Source organism: Palaemon carinicauda, chromosome 12 (genome assembly GCF_036898095.1).
Source record: "Palaemon carinicauda isolate YSFRI2023 chromosome 12, ASM3689809v2, whole genome shotgun sequence".
NCBI lineage: Eukaryota > Metazoa > Arthropoda > Malacostraca > Decapoda > Palaemonidae > Palaemon > Palaemon carinicauda.
Window position 1 is genome coordinate 93,042,283 of NC_090736.1, and position 24,224 is coordinate 93,066,506.

The window sequence follows — 24,224 nt, forward strand, 5'->3', positions numbered from 1 at the left end:
TCACATCACCCCCTTTCACTTCTCAACTAATCTACCACTTAAAATCTCTCTGCAGGGACCCTAGGGAGTAAAGGGTTGGACAACCCCACCTGCACAATTTTTCTCTAATCTTCAAAAGCCTTACACCCCCACTTTTCAAACTACCATTATCCGAGAAATGATGGCCCTCTACCACTACCACCATCATCCTTACCCTATCCACATCTTTTTCTACTACTAAAAACCTTTCAAATTTCCATTAATGCAACTACCTTATAAATTTTTACAGATCACCTACGGGCCAACCAAGGGAAAGGCCCGTGCCAACAACAAGTGTTGGCTTTAATACCGCAACAACAACAACAAATAAAGTAAACTCAGTTGATCTTGGTGACGCTTGTCTCACTGTCCTTACAGTATTATTATGTTATTAATCGGAATTTGTTTGTTTGTTTATATACTTTTTGTAGATCTAATATTTTTGCTAAAGTAAATCTGTCGTATGCAAGATTATTGTATACAATTGATATAGTAAATCATATATCCATGCCTTTGTAAGTTCTGTAGTATTAAGTCAGTAAAGTATTAATAATGAGGCGAGGACTGACAGCGGTAGACAGAAGAAGAAGAAGAGCTTTGTTATTGTTTGTGGTTTGTCGATTCATTCTCGGTTCGTTTGCTCATTTGCTGCGTTCCTCTTTTAAAACTGGTGGGATTTTTATTAAAAGAATAAATATATTCGCTTTACATTGATGAATACAGAGGAGGGTAATGTTGGTGCATTAATCTATTGAAAGCTCGCGAATCTTGAATTCATTACTTGCTTTACTTTAAGGGCAAGAGATGTGTGTGGCAAAACTGGTGGGGTTTTTGTTAAAAGAATAAATATATTCGCTTTACATTGATGAATACAGAGGAGGGTAGTGGTGGTGCGTTCATCTATTGGTAAAGTTGTATTGTATTACAGGGTGTGATTTCGAACAGAAAATATATGTTTTCCTATACTATATAATGTGATTTAACCGAATTGGACTTTTCATTTCAACCGCAAACAAACAGATCCACCAATTCGACTAACTTTCAGTTGCCGAATTGGTTGCTGTTATTACGAATGAAATGAAAGTGAAAACCGGTTAAATCACGTTATTTTCTACAGGAAAACATATTTTCTGTTAAAATGATTAAATATAATGTCTTCTATTATATTTTGTTTAAATACTTAAATATAATGACTTTCAAATTCGGTGTCACTTAACTCACGTATGTACTGCCAACGGTAACATTAGCAACGTTACCAACGTTACGGTGATACACAGTGTTACTAACATTACAGTGGAATTACTAATGTTAGCAATGATACGGTATTATTATCGTGTGTATTTTAAAGAATTTTTCCATATACCCTTTACACAATATATAAAAAAGTACTAAAATGGTACAGAACCTAACAAACCCACCTAACCTAACCTAGAAGTTCCCAGGTCACAAACCCAATATAATGCCCTTTGTTATATCACTTCACTCACGTTACAGTAACGTTAGTACTGTTACGATAACATTATATATAATGATTCTTGTTTTGCCATTAGCTCGCTTTGCTCCCATGAAAATAAAACATCAAGCTCGTATGTAATGGCAAGCGGTATTGTTGAGCTGCGCTCGCTAACATTACCAACGTTAAATATAATGGTTCTTGTTCCTCATTTACGATCACAGGAAAATAAAACCACCCTCATATGCATTGGCAATTGGTAATGCTGAGCTTCGCGCTCTAACAAAATATAATAAAACTAACACATTAAAGTTAAAGAAATTAATGACTTACAGTTCTTTTATGACCGTGACGTCGTAACTTAGGGGTCACGGGGGTGTTGTGACTAAGTCTGTGGTATCTTAAGTGTTTTGCCTTAGATTAGCACTGCACTTGGAACACTGAAAAAGTTGGTATATTACATTACGTGATTTAAGAAAATTATCAACATTGGAATACACCAAAATAGTTTCAAGTATGGATTACTGAAGCGGTTACAATTTTCTAATGCTTAGTTATTCCGTAGCTGAAATACAAACCACGCTATTTAATATGGGTTATTACTTCGGCGGAGCTTAAGTGACGAGCCATTAGAGTTTTAACGAGGGTTTACTACTCCACCGCTAGTTAGCGGGGGTTAGGGAAGGGCAGCTTGCTACCCCCCCCCCTCACACACACCGGTGAATACTTCACTTGCTTTTGGCTCGGGTGATGAACAGACGTGTCTGCTCTCACCCTCGCTTTGACTGCCATCAATCTGTTTTGCTTTTTCTTTCTACAGAGTGTGTGAAGTTGGCCTCTATTAATATGCGTACGTGTCCTGGTTTACCTGACCGCCCTTGTGGGACCTTTATGTCGGCGGTAGACACAGATCCTCACACCTTGTGTCCTCATTGTAGGGGCCAACGGTGTGAAAAGGGTAATGTATGCGGTGAGTGTAGGGAGTGGTCTACCTCCCAGTGGGAGAGGTTTGCCCGGCGCCGGAAGAAGAAGTCCAAAAGGGATTTGTTCCGTAACCGAAATACAAACCACGCTATTTACATAGGGTATTGCTTTCGGTGTAGCTGAAATGGCGAGCCATTAGATTTTAAACAAGGGTTAACTAGCGCAGGGGTAGGGGACGGGTAGCTAGCTACCCCTCCCCCCTCACACACTGGTGAACTGATTCACTTCGCTTATGGCTCGGACGATGAACAGATGTCTCTGTTCCCGTCCTCGCATGGCAGCCATTTATTGTTTTGTCTTTACTTAATTACTTACTTTCTTTACTCATGTATATATGTAAACATATTTTTATGTTTATGAATATATTTGAGTATAGAAATCAGTAAGTTTCCTTTTCAGTGTTCATGCTGTGTGTGTGTGTACGATATCACCGTGTGGCCGCCGGCAGTCAGGCCACTACGATGTATTTTCATGGGCCGCGATCTCTTCATTGGTCCTTCGGTCGCCTCCTTCCACGGGCGCCGTGGGGAGTCGTCATCGCTGGACTTATTATTCTGTTCTCCTCTTTTCCTACGGGGAAGGTGGGGTTCAGCGTAGGATTGCGAGAGTGTTGTTTGACTACGATCTCTCTCTCTCTCTCTCTGGAGGTCGTTCACCTTTTACTACGTTCTACGATAGCTCCTCCTTTCGGGTGGAGTTGTTACACAGTACTTGTTATCTCAATTATTTTTTTATTATTAAAGCTAATTGTATTTGTTAACTTTTCAGCTTTTTAGAACTTTTCCCTTCAGGGTGTTTCGTTCTTACTTTTAGTGAACATTCTTTAATGAATTGCATAATTATAACTGTTATAATTCTGTTTTTGTTACAGTTTTCGCCCTTCCCCCTTCCCGTGAGTGTAGGTGGGGTTGAGGGCTCTTGCCTGTTATGTAATTCTTGTGTTCTTTTCCCTCGGGTTTCCTCTTCGGAGTCTTCCCGGGGGAATGAATGTTAACTAATTACTTTTTATTTTCACAGTTAACGATCTGTTTTTCCGTTTGCCTAATGTGACAACGAAGCAGAGCTGTCTTGTTGGGACTCGGGGAGTCGGCTGTTGCTGCCTCCTCTATAGGACTTCGTCAGGGGCTTGTCTCCTTCTCCTGGTAGTTCTCCCGAGGCACCCGACAGCTCTTCAGTTCATGTTAGAACTCTCAGGAGGTTCGCCTCCTTGGGTGGGTAACTTCCCTTCCGAGGGAGGTTACCTGCCCAAGTTTGAGTTTCTATCCCTTTCGGGGGAAACTTCTCTTACCTTTAATAATTATAATATGTTCCTGGTCGTCCGGCGGTTTTGCTCTTGGTGCTGAGCGACCGCTTTTGTAACCTTGCTCAAGGGGCTGAGCGGTTACTTCTCGGACCATAGTTTTTGTGCGACTATGCTCTTGGTGCTGAGCGGTCTCACCTGCAGCTACGCCCAAGGGGCTGAGCAGCTGCAGGAGCGCCTCTTCGGAGGTTGGCTCCTAGGTCACTGGCTGACCCTTCGGCCCTTGGGCTCCATCTTCAGTCTCTTCTACGAAGTTTTCCTCTCTCGTTCGCGAGAGAGGACACTCATAGAGACTCCTCTTCGGAGGACTCCTTCTGCTGTTGTTGCTGAAGGCTCAGTCCCCTTCGGGGGACAGCTGAGCCCTACGGTCTCTCCTGCGAGTGTTTCTTCCCGGGGGGGGGGGGGAGTTCACCACAGAGACTCCTCTTCGGAGGTCTCCTTCTGCCGTTGTTGCTGTTGTTGCTGAGGGCTCAGTCCCCTTCGGGGGCAGCTGATGCCACGGTCTCTCCTGCGAGTGCTTTTTCCCCTGGGGGAGTTCACTACAGAGACTCCTCTTCGGAGGTCTGATGATGGTGCTCCTGCCTCTGGTTGTCTTCATCTTCACCCTCCCCGCAGAGGATCCTCCTGCCAGATCTTCTCCTGGACACAGATGCACTGTGGGCGCCTACGTACCTCGTTTCCTACGAGCACCGGTCCCTTTGGGGCTAAGGGCTTACTCCACATTGTGGGTAAGTCCCTTAAGTGCCAGGTTTTACCTGCGCGCCTATGTTTTCCTGCGCGCGAGCGCTCTTGCGCTCTCCTGCTGTGTTCCAGACTTCTCTCCTGCAATCTCCTTTAGTTGAGTCTCGCCGTAGATCTCCTGATCGTCAGCGCTCGCCTGCGCCTCGGAGTCCTTCTGTGCACCAGCCCTCTTCGGCTCGCCAGCGCACTTTTGGACGCCCTTTCCTGCTACTCGCCTTGGGCGCCAACGGTCTCCTGTACGCCCACGATCACCTGCGCGCCAGCACACATCTGCGCTCCCTTTTCTAATGCGCGCCAACGTTCGCCCTCGCGCCCACGATCTTTGGATCTAGGCACAGGCAAGGAGATTGTTCCTTCTTTTACACCCTCGTTCGCCTGCTCGCCAGCGCACATCTGCTCGCCCTTTTCCTGATGTGCGCAAGGCGCACCAGCGTTCTCCACGAGCTTCCAGATGTGGGTGGAGGCGAAAGTCTTGATTCCTTCACCTCCTCGCCGACGATCTTCTGTGCTCTAGATTTGACCGAATCTCTGAGCACCCGCGCGCCCACGAGAAGTCTTCTGTTCTCGCCCACGAGCGTTCGCTATTATGCGCAACCTCACCATATGGTTCTTCCCCTCGCTGATATCTTCTGGCCGCGCAACCGCGCTTCATCGATCTCCTACGCGCCGCCGATCTCCTAGTGATCGCGCGCGATTCTTCGCCTGCCCGCTAGCGTTTTCAACGCGCCAATGCGCCCACGCTTCAGATCGCCGTACGCGGCCACGCGTTGGCTCTCCTGTACGCGATCGGTCGCTACACACCATCGCTCGCCAATGCGCTATCGCTCGCCGACGCGCCATCTCCCGCAATGAACCATCGCTCGCCAATCGCGCCAACGCGCCATTGCTCACTTACGCGTTTTTCAGTCTTCCGACCGCGCCCACGCGTCCTCACGCGTATGCGCACACATGTTCGCCCGCGAGCGAACCAACGATTGTACCATCGTGCGAGCGCCAAGGGCGATTTCGACCGCGATTCCCGTCGGGTTTTCGCAACACGGGCAACCTGGCGAGTGTTTCTGGAGCGAATACTTTCAGATCATCATAGTCACGATCTTCACCTCGTAAGCGCAGAGCATGACATGTATAAACCATGAAGAATCTTCAGAAGAGTCTAGGTAACATTCTTCTCCCTCTTCAGGATCGCCCTATTCCCTTCCCTCCAACGGTGGCTGCTGACTCTGCCTCTGTCAGTCGTCCACAGCGGGAATACTTCGAGATCATGGGGTAGCCTGATTTAGCTCTTCCTCTCCACCATTCCGTGCAACGGACCTTCCGGGGTCTTTCCCTCGAGAAAATCTCCGCCGGGCAGGTGACACTTTCATCTTCGGGAATCTTGAACCAAGAGGAAGCCGCGAAGGGTGCCAGGCAGGCCACCTCGTGGCTGATCGTCGAGCTTAAGTCTCTGGCCATCTGGTCGCGACCCGAGGTTTTATACAAGGTAGCTCCGGGAAGGTTATGGAACTTTCCTCCTCTCGGACACATGCACCTTTCGTTTCCCGACACCAATCGTCGAACTTGGGGACAAACTCAATGTTGAAGCATTGAGATGCAGTGACCGAGAGGCTTTCTCTCGTTGGTCCCTTCCGTGGATTTCAGCAACCCAGACTCTCTCTTCCATCCTTGGAAGGGGCTTGTTTCAGTCCAAGGACAAGGAACGAGCAACTGAGAGGTGGGGAGAATCGTATCACGATTCGCTCCTCCAAGGCGCTTATTTCCAGTCCCTACAAGCCTCCAGCGCCTCAACTTCTACAGCCTCGTTCAGCCTAGGACATCAGAACCGGCACGGGCAGCTAGACAAGGTGTCTATGCAGCCTCCCCCTCCCGTCGGGGACGAAGGGCGAGGAGCCCTTCTGGGAGGGCAATTATCTTAGAGGGGGCGGCCTAGGCCCCAAATGCTAGGATTGGCAACCCCTACCTGCATCCCCCAGTGGGGGGGATGCCTGGATTTGCGCCTTCAAGTGGCCGCAACTCGGGGCCGATTCCTGAACGATCTCCATGATCAGCCATGGGTTTCGTGTCCCATTTCGTAGCATCTCTTCCTCCCCTGTCAGCGAATCCGGTGTCGCTGAGCCCCTATGCCATGGGATCGGCAAAGGGGCTAGCCCCTCGGGCAGAGGGCGAGACCATGCTCTAGAAGGATGCTCTCCAAGGTTCTTGGGGCTCCTCCCAAGGTTCTTCAAACGACTCTTTCTTGAAGAAGCGCCTGAAGGCTGGCGACCCGCCATCGTCCTCATAGCCCTGAACAAGTTTGTCGTACAAACTTCGGTCAGTATGATACAACAGTTTCGATCAGACTTGTAGGAAAACCACAAGACTTCACGTGCATACTGGATCCGAGAGACAGGTACTTCCAGATCCCAGTCCATCCATCTTTACAGGAAGTACTTGGAATTCAGCCTAGGCAACAGATATACTGTACCAGTTCAAGGTGCGGTGCTTCGATCTTTCCTCAGCTCCGCCGGCATTCACCAGGAAGTTCATCCTGAACCTTCATGTCCACACAGGAGTGGCATCCGCCTCCTTCGCTTTCTGGATGACTGGTTACCCAGGCGGTTTCGGTATCGACCCTTCTTCGACGCCGAAACAAGCCTCTGGGACTTTGCCAAGATCTAAGGATCATGGTAATCTCGAGAAGTTTTCTCTGTTTCCATCGCAACAACTGGTATATCTAGGCTTAATTTTAGTCTCCAATCTCCGTTAAGCCTTCCCTTCAGATGACAGGATAGCAAGGCGGAGGAGAGTAGGAGAACCTTTCCTCAGGCGAGGAGAGTCTCCAGCCCTTTTCTGGTTACGCCTCCTAGGTCACCTTCCTCCTTGACCCCTCTAGTCCCTAACACTCACCTTGGAATGAGTCTCCTGCTTTGGCGACTCAAGTCCCGGTGGAATCAAGACCACGATTCCCCAGACATTCTGGTCCTATGGGACCTGCCGAACGAGGGATCCTGCAGTGGTGGTTGACCTACGAAGCTTTTGCTAAAGAGTGGATCTTCTCGTCCCTCCTCCGCATTTGATGCTGTCCTCGGACGCGTCAAAAAAAGGGGGGGGCCACGTTCTGAACCAAAGGGTCTCAAGCCTATGGCCAGAGCTAGAAGGGTACCTCCACATCAATTGGCTAGGGTTGAAGGTCATTTTCTGGCCATCAACAGTCCCAACAGGCCCCGGCGAGTCACTCCGTGAGCGACAGCACCACAGTAGTTGCTTTTCATCAAGCGGGGAGGTACTTTTTTTTCATAACAGTCTCCCATCCTTCAGTAGAGATACTGAGATGAGCCGAAGTCCGCTCAATACTTCTATCGGCTCGCTTCATTCCGGACAAGGAATGTGCTCTCCGACAGTCGGAACAGGGCATCGCAGGTAGAGAGTACCGAGTGGTCTTTGGAACCCCGAGTAGCCAGCAAGCTCGGACCTTGTGGTCCTGTTCGCGACGACCTTGAATTTCAAGCTGTCGCTGTACTTCTCCCCAGCCCCGAACTCCAAGGCACCCTGCCGAGATGTCTTCCCACATCAGTGGGACAACATCAACGTCTACGCCTTGCCATTGTTGGGTCTGTGGAGAAAGGGGGCTCAACAAGACCAGACTTTCGGTCAACCTGTCGGTGACTCTGATAGCTCCTCTACGGCATCAGGCAGAGTGGTTTTCGAAACTTCTGCATCCCTTGATGGAACTCCCGAGAGAGTTTTCCCCACAACAAGGGCTATAGCAACCACACCACTACATCTACCACAAGCCGTAGCTCCACTTCGGCTCCATGCCTGGAGTCCATCCAGCATCTCCTCACTGAGAGAGGTGTTCCGCGACAGGTCGCGGAGCGGATGTCTTGACACCTGCGAAGTCATCCGCAGGGGTCCACCAGGCGAGGTGTAGAGTCCTCTTTGGTTGGTGTTGTGGGAGAGGTATCTCTCCCCTCGATGCCACTATTCCAGCGTTAGCGGAGTTATTGTCCATCTGCGGGAGGAATTGCGCCTTTTGCTCTCGGCGGTAAAGCCTATCGCTCAGCCTCAAGCCTGGCCTTCCGGCTCTAAGGTTAGACAATTCCTCCTCTCTGGATCTTTCTTCGCTCATACGAAGCTACGAACTTACCTGCACCCAGTCGGAAGTGAGACCTCCTCCATGGTACATGGCTCGGGTTCTTAGGGATCTTAAGGCTTCTCCCTGTGAGCCAGTACGCTAGTCATCTGACAGGCACCTGACTTAGAAGACGGTGCTCCGGCTCGCTCTGGCTTCGGCCAAGCGTATCAGCGTACTTCATGGTCTCTCGTACGACTTCGCCCATTCAAGAGGATAGGGAGAGGTAACGTTTGGGTTCGTCCCTGAGTCGGTTTCTAGACTCAAGATTTTGGAGTCCTAAAACTTCGGTTCGACTCCTTCAGGATTTCGAGTCTCCGCTCTGTAACAGATGACCCAGGCCTTCTCCTACTATGCCCAGCAAGGAGTCGGAGGTGTTATCTTAAAGAACAGCTGCAGTTCGTCCTCACGTGCAGCCCTGTTGGGGAGCACAGGAAGGACGAAGAGGAGGGTCACCAGGAATACCTTTGCAGCCTGGATTCTAGGACCATCCATCTCGCCCTGAATCCAGACCCTCCTCCGTCATGTAGCCTTAGAGCACTCAATGTCAGAGGCATCGCAACGTCTCTAAGAAGACTACTCTGTGACGCAGGTGCTACAAACTGGAGTCTGGAAGTGTCGGACGATCTTCACAGCTCACTACCTGCGGGACGTGACCCACAGGAGCCTCGATACGTTTTTCTATCGGCCTGTGGTGGCTACACAACAGCTGGTCTAACCTCAGGCTCCTTAATGGACAGGTAGCAGAAGGTTGGGGGCATTGTTACCCGGTGTCAGACTGCATGATTGAAAAAGGTATGTCTGGCCCTTACTTCTTTCTTCATCCTCCCCTCTCTTGGGGAAAGCAGCATCCTAGGTTCTCTGCATAGCTGACCTCAAACCTCTGTAGGTAAACCATGCTTCCTTGTGTTCCTAGTACTGTATTAAAATTATACTGTCGCGTCCCCCATACCCTGACGAGGTGGTATTGGGAAAGTCCTAGTCCAGAATTCCATCTAAAGGTCTTCAGGTCGACTGCCTAGGACAATTCACGCTTCTTCCCTCCACACACAAGCTTATGTAGGCCGCACACTCCTTGCGGAGCAAGGAACTTGCGAGGTGCAGGGACTCTTTTTCTCGAAGTGCTGCTCACTCGGATTCTGAGTCCCCGGGTAAAGCCAAAGCCAGTATGGCTGGGGACTTTCCACCCTTCCTAAGGGGTAAGTCACCCTATGTAAATAACGTGGTTTGTATTTCGGTTACGGAACAAATGACAAATTCGGAGATAATTTGTATTTTTAAATATTAAACTTAGCCGGTGAATATATAATAGCTGACGTCTCCGACGGCTCGACAGAATTAAAAAACTCGCGAGCGATCGCCATGAAGGTAGCGGGTGTGCCCACCAGCGCCGACTATCGGCCAGATACCGCATATACATGTAAACAGCTCCAGTTCTTCTCTGTCGGTTTCATCGACAAGTCGATTCCACTCGCTATTATTACCTCGAGTTTTCTACCGAATTGGTGAAGTACTTGGTTTTGGTTTTATTGCTTTCGCCGTGTTGGATTATTCAATACTATCCTCAAAAGAAATGCTTTTGAAAGGAGAGTAAAAGTGTTTAGCCCTTGCTCTTTTATCTCTGGTTTTTTCCATAGAGTAAAGATGGCCGACCCTTCCCTTAGTGTACGGAAGTGTGTTTTAGGCTTTTAGCAATTATCTTATCACGTTATAAATTGTTGTTGTTAATTATAGATTTTCCTCTATATATTTTATATCTCACCCGCCTTTATTAGGCCTCTTCGATTAGCTTTCCATTTATACTAAACATCAAGATAAATTTATGTTTTGTTTATATGCGGCCTTACCTATTCCTCCCCTAGTCCGAGAGTAGGCGGTCCTAACTTGGAAACCGAAGTTAAACAACGTTGAGCCCATTCAACTTTTATTTTCGTTAAGTTTAAATCATTTGCTCTGTAAGAGTTATGAAATGAATATTTTTTTTAGTAGATATTTTATGAAAGATTTTCTTTGAATAGTCTTCGTGCTGTTTCAAAGATGAACTAACGTTTGGTTTATTTATGCTACGCAGTTTGCGCTCTATCGTTACGATAGAGAAAGAGAGAATCACGGTTTCACTTTGCAGAAAGAGTAAATCGATTTTGACGTTTTGTTCATTCTTCTTTCAAACTGAAGTGTTTTAAATACTAATTTAAAGGAACTTGTTAATTTTCAATTTCTTAGTCCTTTCAGTTTTTTCCTTTGGTCAAATAACCTGTTTATTGACGAAGGGTGAGTGGGCATTTCTCTTCTGTGTGAAATCAAGAGAGAGAGAGAGACGGAGAGGGGGAGAGGAAGAGAGAACGTTCCGATCTTTATTCTCGTCCCAAGCGAGTAACGTTGTTCTCGATTCAGTTTTTTTACTCTCGTCCCAAGTCTCTGTACGGGGAGAAAGGATAAAACGTTTTTAGTTTTTTTTTTCTCGTCCCAAGGCACTGTACGGTGAGAGATTGAAAACGTAGTTTTTTCAATATTAAACTTAGCCGGTGATTATATAAGCTGCAGCTCTGCTGCCCGACAGAAAAACTCTACGGTCAAAATACGCCAGCGATCGCTATGCAGGTAGGGGGTGTACATCAACAGCGCCATCTGTCTAGCAGGTACTCAAGTACTCCATGTAAACACAGAATCAATTTTCTCTCTGTCGTGCCACCGGCAAGACCTACTAAATTCGCTGTTGCTTACTGGATTGGTTTTCACAGATTTTGGTGAAGTACACATTTCTAGTTATTAGCTTTCGCTTTGCAGAGGTTATCTTCAATACATCCTTGCATTCTTTTATTGATTTTTGGATTATTTGTTGACGACTTGGATAGATTTTGAATTCCCCTTTGACTAATTCAAGATGGCTGACCCTTCTCAAGTCCCTAAATACAGAAAGTGTAGTGCTAGGGACTGTTCAAGGCGTCTTCCGAAGGCCTCTATCGATCCGCACACCGTTTGTTCCAATTGTCGGGATAAAACCTGTCAATTGGAAGATCGATGTGAGGAATGCATTGGGCTTTCGGAATTCGATTTTCTCGAATTCCTGAAATATTCACGTAGGCTAGAGAGAGATAGAGTCAGGAGAAGTTCATCTCGCTCCGTTGATATTTCCTCTCCTCATGCCCCACAACCTATTCCTTCCCCTGTAGTGGTTGCTCCTGATCCCCCTTCTAGCACTCAACAACCTTCGATGGCAGATATGATGCGTGCCATCCAGGCTCTGGGTGAGAGAGTCGAGTCATTGGCGAGTGACCGTAACCAACTCATGGCAGACGTCAAGGAGTTGAAGGGTAAGAGTGCAGTGGGTAGTGACAAAGTGAGTGGTAGTGTTGTGGAAAGTGTTAGTGTTGCGCTTGAGGGTGCGTCTGTTCGTGCCTGTCGTCCTCCCAGTCTGGGACCTCTTGCAAGCTCCCAAGCCCAGGGGAGAAGCAATGTCGTACGACCAAAGGGTTCGACAGGCTTTAATCAGCGGACAGACGTTCCCTCCGTGGTTTCGGGCGTATCTTACCAAGATCGCCCCACCCACAAGAAGACGAGAGAGCCCATTTATTCCTCGTCTGCGGAAGATGTTTCTCGGAAGAAACAATGGACCAAGGTCTCACGGCCTCTTAAACGCAAGTCGGTCCCTTCCGCGCAAGTCCAACGGCCCAGCTGTAGCCACTGGGTCAGTTCGGACTCGCTGCAGTCTTCCGATGACTGCACACCTCCTAAGAGAGGCAAAGCGGTACCGCAACAGGCAGTAACACCGTCTGTTGCCGCACCTGCTACTGTAGACCCTAAGTGGTCTTTGCTGCAGACCATGCAGACGCAGTTAACGTCATTAATGCAGGACTTTCGTGCGGAGAAGGTTGACGCTGCACCACCCGTTAGCCTACAACCAACCACGGTTGTGCGTCCAGTGGACGTTGAGGCTACCTTCTCCCGCACTCCAGCTGTGCGAGGCCCGCCACCCATGCGCAGTGTACCCTGCCAGCCGCATGTTGACGTTCAGCGACGCACGGAACCCTCCGTTGACGTTCGCGAGTTACAACAACAACCTAAGTTGTTTTGTTTTGACGCGGTGCGTCAACCTCCGCAACCCAGTGTGGTTACCGCTACTCGCCCACAGCAGACTAGACAGTCAGGAGTAGACGCTTTGCGCCCCCGCGCTGCTATGGTTGTTGCCAGCTCACAGACTGGCCAACAGTTCCATGACGTTGCGTCCAGTGCAGTCACGCATGCACCCGTGCTGCCGGACTCAGCTGACCAGCCAATTCCTACTCCTTTGCCGCTTCCTCCTCAGTATTCAGACGATGGACTCTCTGATGGTGACGACGCTGCACACTTTGACGACCCGCATACGGACATCGACGAACCCAAGACCACGCCTCCCTCCTTGGACTTTAGGAAAGTTCTTGCACTGTTCAAGGAGATGTATCCTGATCAGTTTGTTTCTGCAGCTCCACGCTCTCCTCCATCTGAGTTCGCTTTAGGCACGCAGTCATCCGCGCCTGCCTTTACGAAGCTCGTCCTCGCCCGCTCGTCTAAGAGAGCTTTAAGAGTGTTGGGAGATTGGATGCAGTCCAAAAAGCACCTTGGGAAGACAGCATTCTTGTTTCCCCCTGCGAAACTCGCTTCCAGATCGAGCGTCTGGTATGCCACGGGAGAAGTTCTCGGCTTGGGAGTTCCTGCCTCTGCCCAGGGCGACTTCTCAAGTCTAGTAGACTCTCCCCGCAGGCTAGCCATGAGACGCTCCAAGATTTGTTGGACTCCTTCAGACTTAGACCATCTGATGAAAGGAGTGTTCAGAGCCTTCGAGGTTTTTAACTTTTTGGATTGGTGTTTGGGAGTGTTGAGCAGGAAGACTTCCCCTTCTGACAAGGAAACTTCCATGCTCATTATGTCCTGCATGGACAAGGCCATTCGGGACGGTTCCAGTGAGCTTGCGGCTTCGTTCGTTTCCGGGGTCCTCAAGAAACGGGAAAACCTTTGCTCCTTCTTGTCAGCTGGAGTAACACAATGTCAGAGATCGGAACTTATGTTTGCTTCTCTCTCAAAGTGCCTTTTCCCAGAGGAGTTGATCAAGGAGATTGCTGCCTCCTTGATTCAAAAAGACACGCATGACCTGGTTGCGTCATCTGCCCGCAAAGCCACCCCTTTGCCTACCGTGTCTAGACCCAGGATGGACACTCCAGCGTCCAGATTTATTCCGCCCTTTCGTGGCAGAGCCTCCAGCAGAGGAGGTGCTCGTGCCGAAGGGAGACGTGGGATTAAGAAGAAAGGTACCAAGTCCTTTAAAGGCAGAGTCTGACTGCCACCTTCTTCAGACAGCAGTGGGAGCCAGACTCAAGAACTACTGGCAGTCCTGGGAGAACAGGGCCGCAGATGCACAATCTGTGAAGTTGCTCAGAGAAGGGTACAAGATCCCGTTTATGCGCAAGCCCCCTCTAGCAACATCTCCCATCGACCTCTCTCCCAGGTACAGAGAGGAGGACAAGAGACTAGCTTTGAAGCAAGAGGTGTCTCTCTTACTAGAAAAGGGAGCGGTAGTCATAGTCCGGGACCATCAATCCCCGGGCTTCTACAACCGTCTCTTCTTAGTGGTAAAGAAGACAGGAGGGTGGAGACCGGTGCTAGACGTCAGTGCTCTGAATGTCTTTGTCACAAAGCAGACGTTCGCCATGGAGACGACAAAGTCTGTTCTAGCAGCGGTCAGGAAGGAAGACTGGATGGTCTCTTTAGACCTAAAGGACGCTTACTTTCACGTCCCCATCCACCCAGATTCCCAACCTTTTCTAAGGTTCGTTTACGGGAAGGTTGTCTACCAATTTCAAGCCCTGTGCTTTGGCCTAAGCACGGCGTCTCTTGTCTTTACGAAACTGATGAGGAATATTGCCAAATTCCTGCATTTAGCGGACATCAGAGCCTCCCTCTATTTGGACGACTGGCTTCTAAGAGCTTCTTCCAGTCGTCGCTGTCTGGAGAATCTAAAGTGGACTAGATCTGACCAAGGAATTGGGTCTCCTGGTCAATATGGAAAAGTCCCAACTGGTCCCATCCCAAACTATAGTGTACTTAGGGATGGAGATTCACAGTCAAGCTTTTCGGGCTTTTCCGTCGGCCCCCAGAACAAGTCAAGCCCAAGGATGCATCCAGAACATGCTAAAGAAGGACCGATGTTCAGTCAGACAGTGGATGAGTCTGATAGGGACGCTTTCATCACTGGACCAGTTCATTGCGTTAGGGAGACTGCACCTCCGTCCCCTTCAATTTCACTTAGCTGTTCACTGGAGAAAGGACAAGACGCTAGAAGCGGTCTCGATCCCCATTTCCGAGAAGATGAAGTCTTCACTGACTTGGTGGAAGGACAACATCTTCCTCAGAGAGGGTCTGCCCCTGGCTGTTCAGACCCCCAACCATGTTCTCTTCTCGGACGCATCGGACACGGGCTGGGGTGCGACATTAGACGGTCGGGAATGCTCGGGATCTTGGAACCCGAATCAAAGAGCGTTACATATCAACTGCAAGGAGCTACTGGCAGTTCATCTGGCCTTGAAAAGCTTCAAGTCTCTCCTTCTAGGCAAGGTGGTGGAGGTGAACTCAGACAACACCACGGCCTTGGCGTACATCTCCAAGCAAGGAGGGACCCATTCTATGACGTTGTACGAGATCGCAAGGGACCTCCTCACCTGGTCAAGAGATCTAAACCTGTCTCTAGTAACGAGGTTCATTCAAGGCAACATGAATGTCATGGCGGACTGCCTCAGTCGGAAGGGTCAAATCATCCCAACAGAATGGACCCTACACAAGAATGTGTGCAAGAGACTATGGGCCACATGGGGCCAACCTACCATAGATCTCTTTGCAACCTCGATGACCAAGAGGCTCCCAAATTATTGCTCGCCAATCCCGGACCCAGCAGCAGTTCATATAGATGCTTTTCTACTGGATTGGTCCCATCTAGACCTTTATGCATTCCCCCCGTTCAAGATTGTCAACAAGGTACTGCAGAAGTTCGCCTCTCACGAAGGGACAAGGTTGACGTTAGTTGCTCCCCTCTGGCCCGCGAGAGAATGGTTCACCGAGGTACTTCAATGGCTGGTGGACGTTCCCAGAACACTTCCTCTAAGAGTGGACCTTCTACGTCAGCCACACGTAAAGAATGTACACCCAAGCCTCCACGCTCTTCGTCTGACTGCCTTCAGACTATCGAAAGACTCTCGAGAGCTAGAGGCTTTTCGAAGGAGGCAGCCAGGGCGATTGCTAGAGCAAGGAGGACATCCACTCTTAGAGTCTACCAGTCGAAGTGGGAAGTCTTCCGAAGCTGGTGCAAGTCGGTATCAGTATCCTCAACCAGTACCTCTGTAACCCAAATAGCTGACTTCCTATTATACCTGAGGAAGGAAAGATCTCTTTCAGCTCCCACGATCAAAGGTTACAGAAGCATGTTGGCAGCAGTCTTCCGTCACAGAGGCTTAGATCTTTCTAACAACAAAGATCTACAGGACCTCCTGAAGTCTTTTGAGACCTCGAAGGAGCGTCGTTTGGCCACACCAGGTTGGAATTTAGACGTGGTACTAAGATTCCTTATGTCAGAAAGGTTCGAGCCACTACAATCAGCCTCCTTTAAAGATCTCACTTTAAAGACTCTTTTCCTCGTCTGCTTAGCAACAGCTAAAAGAGTCAGTGAGATACACGCCTTCAGCAGGAACATCGGATTTTCATCTGAAACAGCTACATGTTCTTTACAGCTTGGTTTTCTAGCCAAAAACGAACTACCTTCTCGTCCTTGGCCGAAATCGTTTGACATTCCAAGCCTTTCTAATTTGGTTGGAAATGAACTAGAAAGAGTCTTATGCCCTGTTAGAGCTCTTAAGTTCTATTTAAGACGAACTAAACCTTTACGAGGACAGTCAGAAGCTTTATGGTGTGCTATTAAGAAACCTTCTTTACCTATGTCAAAGAATGCAGTTTCCTATTATATCAGACTGTTGATACGAGAAGCTCATTCCCATCTGAATGAGGAAGACCATGCTTTGCTGAAGGTAAGGACACATGAAGTTAGAGCTGTCGCAACTTCAGTGGCCTTTAAACAAAATAGATCTCTGCAGAGTATAATGGACGCAACCTATTGGAGAAGCAAGTCAGTGTTCGCGTCTTTTTATCTTAAAGATGTCCAGTCTCTTTACGAGAACTGCTACACCCTGGGACCATTCGTAGCAGCGAGTGCAGTAGTGGGTGAGGGCTCAACCACTACATTCCCCTAATTCCATAACCTTTTTAATCTTTCTCTTGAAATGTTTTTATTGTTGTTTTTTGGGTTGTCCGGAAGGCTAAGAAGCCTTTCGCATCCTGGTTGATTTGGCGGGTGGTCAAATTCTTTTCTTGAGAAGCGCCTGGATTAGAGGTTTTGATGAGGTCCTTTAGTATGGGTTGCAACCCTTGATACTTCAGCGCCTAGGAGTCGCTCAGCATCCTAAGAGGATCGCGAGGCTCAGTAAGGAAGACGTACTTAAAAAGGCAGAGTAATTGTTCAAGTCGACTTCCTTACCAGGTACTTATTTATTTTATGTTTGTTATTTTGAATAACTGCTAAAATGAAATACAAAATACTTAGCTCATAATAATGTAAACATGTAATGCTGGTCTCTACCCACCCCCCTGGGTGTGAATCAGCTTATATAATCACCGGCTAAGTTTAATATTGAAAAATTTTATTTTTATTAATAAAATAAATTTTTGAATATACTTACCCGGTGATTATATATTAAAGGACCCTCCCTTCCTCCCCAATAGAGACCCAGTGGACCGAGGAGAAAATTGGTTCTGTGTTTACATGGAGTACTTGAGTACCTGCTAGACAGATGGCGCTGTTGATGTACACCCCCTACCTGCATAGCGATCGCTGGCGTATTTTGACCGTAGAGTTTTTCTGTCGGGCAGCAGAGCTGCAGCTTATATAATCACCGGGTAAGTATATTCAAAAATTTATTTTATTAATAAAAATAACATTTTAATGAACTAGTGTTTAGTCTCCTCCCCAGTCACTGATCCTTTTGACTTTATATATTTCCGTTTTATTCGATATGTATGTTTACTGATTTTTGCTTGTACTAATGTGCTTACATTATATGACTCATTTCGCAATTATAACCTTTTGATGTAGGGGAGAATTGCGTGCTTCAGGTAGAAATCAGTTTTATTCATGCCTAATGTGAAATTATTGAAAAATACGATTTCAGTGAAGTGCAAAAACAGAAAATCGTAGTGATAAAGTGATAATTGCGCAAAGTGTTTTTTAGTGTTGCGACCGAGGGTTCGTCTGTTCGTGCTTGTCGTTCACCTAGTCCGAGACCTCTTTCAGGCTCCCATGCTACCAGGGAGAAGTAATGTCGTAGGACTTATGGGGACGAGAGGCTTTAACCAACGAACAAACGTTCCCTCTATGGTATCGGGCGTGTCTAGCAAGATCGCCCCTACCATAAGACGAGCGAGGCTGTTTTTCTCCTAGTCATCCGAAGGCTTCTCGCAAAAGAAACCTTGGAGCAAAGTTTCTAGACCCTTAAAGCGGAAGTCAGTCCCTTCAGGACAGGTCCAGCGTCCTGGCTGTAGCCATGGGGACAGCTCTGACCCTTTGCAGTCGTCGGAAGACGGTTCGCCTATTAAACGCAAGCGTAACACGGGGTCCGAGGGTCGCGGTAAAGGCAATGTTTTGCCAACACAGACGTTACCGTTGTCTCGGCCCGTTCCGACTCCTGTTGATCCTAAATGGGTTGTCCTGCAGGACATGCAGACTAAGCTTGCCTCCCTTATGGAGAAGTATGATGTTGAGCAGGTTCACGATGAACCTTCGCTTTCGAGTCGCCGTTACACTAAACGAGACTCTGGCCATCAGCCGCCCAAATGAGCATTTACTCGTCCTTTTGACGTTATGAAACGTGATGTCGGTAGTTTGTCACGTCAGTCACGTGACTTGGATCCTCACTCGCTGCAGTCCCGTGTTGACTTTCAGCCGCTGCCGCAGCCTCGTGTTGACGTTCAGCCACTGCCGCAGTCTCGTATTGACGTTCAGGACGTTCGCCAACCAGCTCATTTGCCTTGTTTTGACGTTGAACGTCAAGCACCACAGTCAAGAGTTGTTTTAACTGCTCTATCTAGGCAGTCTCGACTTGACGTCGAGCGTCCTCCCGCACCTGTTGTTGTTGCTGGTCAGTCCATTAAGCAGTTACATGACGTAGCGTCCTTGACTGCTACTGATGCTCCTTTGCGTGTGGACTCTGCTTGTCAAGCATTGCCACCACGGCAGGTCTCTCCCTTGCTTGAGACTCGGCAATTGTCGGACGATGTTCCTTCAGATGAGGAAGTTGCTGATCCCCCTCCTACTGATATTCCCTTGGGGACTTTGTCAGACGGAGAGAAGCCTAAAGCTGCTCAGCCCTCTATGGACTTTAAATAAATCATGCTGATTTTTAAGGATCTTTGTCCGGACCATTTTGTAACTGCTGCTCCTCGTTCGCCTAAACGTCAGAGTTTACACTAGGCCTAGCTACTTCGAAGCCGTTGTTTTCTAAGCTAGTGCTCTCTCGCTCTTCTAAGAGAGCTTTACGTTTGCTAGGCGACTGGTTGATCACCAGGAGGAGTTTGGGGGAGACAGCCTTTGCTTTCCCTCCTTTTAAACTGACTTATAGAGCGAGCGTCTGGTATGACACGGGAGAAGTTCTCGGCTTGGGAGTTCCTGCCTCTGCCCAGAGAGACTTCTCAAGCCTCATAGACTCTCCCCGGCGCCTGGCCATGAGATGCTCCAAGATTTTATGGTCGGCTTCAGAGCTAGACCATCTCCTGTTAGGAGTTTTTCGAGCGTTTGAAGTTTTGCTGTACAATTATGTCATGCATGAACAAGGCTATCAGGGATGGCTCCAATGATCTGACAGCCACGTTCTCTGCAGGAACAAGACTATCAGGGATGGCTCCAATGATCTGGCAGCCACGTTCACTGCAGGAGTACTTAAGATGTAAGTGCGCTCAATGTGTTCATTGTCAAGACAAACTTCACGATGAAGACTACCAAGCTGTCTTGACAGCATTAAGGGAAGGCGACTGGATGGTCTCTCTCGACCTTCAGGATGCATACTTCCACATCCCGATTCATCCAAACTTTCAACTACATCTGAGGTTTGTGGACGGGAAAGTAATGTACCACTGTCGAGCACTGTACTCCGACCTCATTCCTGCTCCTCTTGTTTTTACAAGGCCCTTGCAAAATGTAGCAAGCTTTCTACATTTTTTGAGGATTCAAAGCCTCCCTTTATTTTGACGACTGGCTAATCAGGGCGTCGTCATTATATCGCTGTCTGGAGAGCCTCTAATGGACATTAGACCTAACCAAGGAGCTAGGTCTCTTAGTGAACGTAGAGAAGTCGTAACTTACAGTATCCCATCCCAGACTATTCTTTTTTTGGGAATGGAGATACAGTGTCTGATTTTTCGGCCCTTTTCGTCTCCCGCAAGAATGGAACAAGCTCTGTTAAAAGTCCTTCACTTGCAAGAGAAAAACAGTTGCTCTGTAAGAGTTTGAACTAGCCTCGTGGGAACTCTTTCATCGCTGGAGTAGTTTATCTCTCTGGGGAGACTCAACCTATGCCCTTTCCTATTTCACCTAAAACATTGGAACAAGGAGAAGGGCTTAGTGAGTATCTCTTTCCCAATCTCCAACTCAGTCTAGACATGTCTGACTTGGTGGGACAGCAACATCAGACTTCGAGAAGGTCTTTCTCTTGCGATCAAGAACCCAAACCATGTGTTGTTTTCAGATGCAGCAGATTTGGGTTAGGGAGCTCCACTGGACAGTCTGGAAGGCTCGGTTCTTTGATCCACGGATCAGAAGGAATTCCATTTAAGGCAGTAACATCTCTCCTTTGGCGGGATTTGTGCAGAAATGAATGTCTTGGCGGACGGCCTCAGCAGAAGAGGACAAGTCATCTCCATGGAGTGGACGTTGCATAAGACTGTGTGCGAGAAGCTATGGATGACATGGGGTCTACCCACCATAGATCTTTTTGCTACTCTCTCTGACAAAGAGGCTCTCGACTTACTGCTTTCCAGTTCCAGATCCAGAGGCAGCTCACATAGACGCTTTCCTGCTGGACTGGTCTCACCTGGACGTTTATGCCTTTCCACCTTTCAAGATCCTAGACAAGGTGCTGCAGAAGTTCACCTCTCACGAAGGGACCAGGTTGACATTGGTTGCTCCACTCTGGCCCGCGAGAGAGTGGGTCACTGAGGTACTTCAATGGCTGGTAGACGTTCCAAGGAGTCTACCTTTAAGGATGGGTCTCTTACGGCAGCCCCACGTAAGGAGTCTTCATCAAAGCCTCCCCGCGCTTTGTCTGACTGCCTTCAGACTATCGAAAGACTCTCAAGAGCTCGAGGATTTTCGAAGGAGGCAGCCAGAGCGATTGCGAGAGCTAGGAGAGCATCTACCATCAAGGTCTATCAGTCGAAGTGGGAAGTCTTTAGAGACTGGTGCAAGTCATCATCCATTTCCTCTTCCAGTACCTTTGTAGCCCAAATTGCAGACTTTCTCCTACATCTGAGAAATGTTCGCTCCCTCTCAGCGCCCACTATTAAGGGCTACAGGAGCATGTTGGCGTCTGTGTTCAGACATAGAGGCTTAGATCTGTCCAATAATAAAGATCTCCAAGATCTCCTTAAGTCCTTCGAGACCTCTAAGGAGCGTCGTATGGCAACTCCTGGATGGAACTTAGACGTGGTCCTAAGGTTCCTAATGTCCGACAGGTTTGAGCCATTACATTCAACCTCCCTGAAGGATCTCACCCTCAAGACGCTTTTCTTAGTGTGCTTGGCTTCGGCTAAAAGGGTCAGTGAGATCCATGCCTTCAGTAGGAACATCGGCTTTTCTACAGATAAAGCCACATGTTCACCTCAGCTTGGTTTTCTTGGCCAAAAATGAACTGCCTTCTCGTCCTTGGCCTAAGTCATTTGATATACCTTGCCTGTCAGAGATCGTAGGCAACGAGCTTGAAAGAGTGCTGTGTCCAGTTAGAGCTCTGAAGTTTTATTTAGCTCGGACTAAATCCTTACGAGGTGGATCTGAGGCCTTGTGGTGCTCAGTTAAGAAGCCTTCATTGCCTATGTCAAAGAATGCTTTGTCATATTTTATTAGATTTTTAATCCGAGAGGCTCATTCTCACTTGAGTGAAAAAGATCGTTGCTTGCTTAAGGTTAAGACGCACGAAGTAAGAGCTATAGCAACTTCCGTGGCCTTTAAGCAAAACAGATCTCTGCGAAGTATTATGGACGCGACCGTTTGGAGAAGCAAGTCGGTATTCGCGTCATTTTACTTAAAAGATGTCCAGACTCTTTATGAGGACTGCTACACACTGGGTCCATTCGTTGCAGCGAGTGCAGTACAGTGAACCCTCGCTACTTCGCGGTTCGACAATCGCGGATTCACCACTTCGCGGGGTTTTCCCATAACCCATATATATATACATATCGCGGATTTTCCGGAAAATTCGAAAATACCGCGAAATCTGAAGACAACCAAATACGATATTTTGTTACCTGTAATTCCATTAAATTAGTAATATCTGCTCTTACTGATTGTTCATTGCATTACATATGATATATAATTCAGCACAGAAAGAAATAAAACACGAAAAGAGAATGTGATCATACGATAATTCAGTACGTAGTAAAATTAAATCGAACATGAAACGCAAATCAGATGCAGTCATACCATATTAGAATGGTGTGTACTGTAATGGATGTGCTTCTTTTCCATGAATCTTTTGTATGTATACGTACGTAGTACAGTACTGCATCCAATAATATTCTTTGTTGCAAAAATCACATTTCGAATACTGTAAGCGTACGAGAGAGAGAGAGAGAGAGAGAGAGAGAGAGAGAGAGAGGCGTAAAATAGCGTACAGTGAACCCTCGCTACTTCGCGGTTCGACCATCGCGGATTCACTACTTCGCGGGGTTTTCCCATAACCCATATATATATACATATCGCGGATTTTCCGGAAAATTCGAAAATACCGCGAAATCTGAAGACAACCAAATACGATATTTTGTTACCTGTAATTCCATTAAATTAGTAATATCTGCTCTTACTGATTGTTCATTGCATTACATATGATATATAATTCAGCACAGAAAGAAATAAAACGAAAAGAGAATGTGATCATACGATAATTCAGTACGTAGTAAAATTAAATCGAACATGAAACGCAAATCAGATGCAGTCATACCATATTAGAATGGTGTGTACTGTAATGGATGTGCTTCTTTTCCATGAATCTTTTGTATGTATACGTACGTAGTACAGTACTGCATCCAATAATATTCTTTGTTGCAAAAATCACAATTCGAGTACTGTAAGCGTACGAGAGAGAGAGAGAGAGAGAGAGAGAGGCGTAAAATAGCGTACAGTGAACCCTCGCTACTTCGCGGTTCGACCATCGCGGATTCACCACTTCGCGGGGTTTTCCCATAACCCATATATATATACATATCGCGGATTTTCCGGAAAATTCGAAAATACCGCGAAATCTGAAGACAACCAAATACGATATTTTGTTACCTGTAATTCCATTAAATTAGTAATATCTGCTCTTACTGATTGTTCATTGCATTACATATGATATATAATTCAGCACAGAAAGAAATAAAACACGAAAAGAGAATGTGATCATACGATAATTCAGTACGTAGTAAAATTAAATCGAACATGAAACGCAAATCAGATGCAGTCATACCATATTAGAATGGTGTGTACTGTAATGGATGTGCTTCTTTTCCATGAATCTTTTGTATGTATACGTACGTAGTACAGTACTGCATCCAATAATATTCTTTGTTGCAAAAATCACAATTCGAATACTGTAAGCGTACGAGAGAGAGAGAGAGAGAGAGAGAGAGGCGTAAAATAGCGTACGTAAATTTTTATTATTATTGTTATTATTATTATTATTGTTGTTGTTGTTAATAAAATTATTATTGTTATTATTATTAATCATTATTATTATTATTATTACTGTACAGTATTATTATCATTATTTATTATTATTACGGTATTGTACTTATTCTACGTACGTTCAGTGTGCGCGGGACATCTTCTATGAGTAACCAACGCACCATAGTACTGTAAGACGGGTTGTGATTGGTTCAAGCGCTGATAGATGACGAATCAAAACTCAAGTTTTGTTATCTAGCCTGTGATTGGTGTTTTGCCCGCATCTTCTACCCGCAGCATCAAAGTTCTCGCGGGGCTGGATCGTTCACTTTCTCTTTCCGCGTATTGCTGAGTAGACGTTCTTAAGTTTGTGAAGTTTAATCTGTGCTGTGTGCGACTGTTTTAAGTTGAACTTTTTGTTGAACTTTCTGTTACAATGCCTCCCAAGCGTTCTGCTTCTAGTAAGGCTGGTAGTGAGCCTAAACGCCACCGAAGGATGATGACGATAGCTGAGAAGGTTACGCTTCTCGACATGTTAAAAGATGGTAGAAGTTACGCGGCCGCCGGCCGCCATTTTGGCATCAACGAATCCACCGTTCGCTACGTCAAGAAGGACGAGGCGAACATTAGAAAGACT

The 24,224-nt window shown here is 47.2% G+C and overlaps 1 protein-coding gene across 4 annotated transcripts in view; it reads left to right on the plus strand.

The window, feature by feature from the left end:
- The first annotated feature begins 590 nt into the window (after nucleotides 1-590).
- Nucleotides 591-24,224, plus strand: part of Smug (Single-strand-selective monofunctional uracil-DNA glycosylase) — a 463,559-nt gene continuing 439,925 nt past the window's right edge. For 2 of the 4 annotated variants that reach the window (XM_068384522.1, XM_068384525.1), the window contains exon 1: nucleotides 591-688. The gene's annotated coding sequence lies outside the window, so the exon portion shown is untranslated. Of the gene's footprint in view, nucleotides 748-24,224 lie in introns of all 4 variants that reach the window. The other 2 variants (XM_068384524.1, XM_068384523.1) reach the window with 2 other exon arrangements.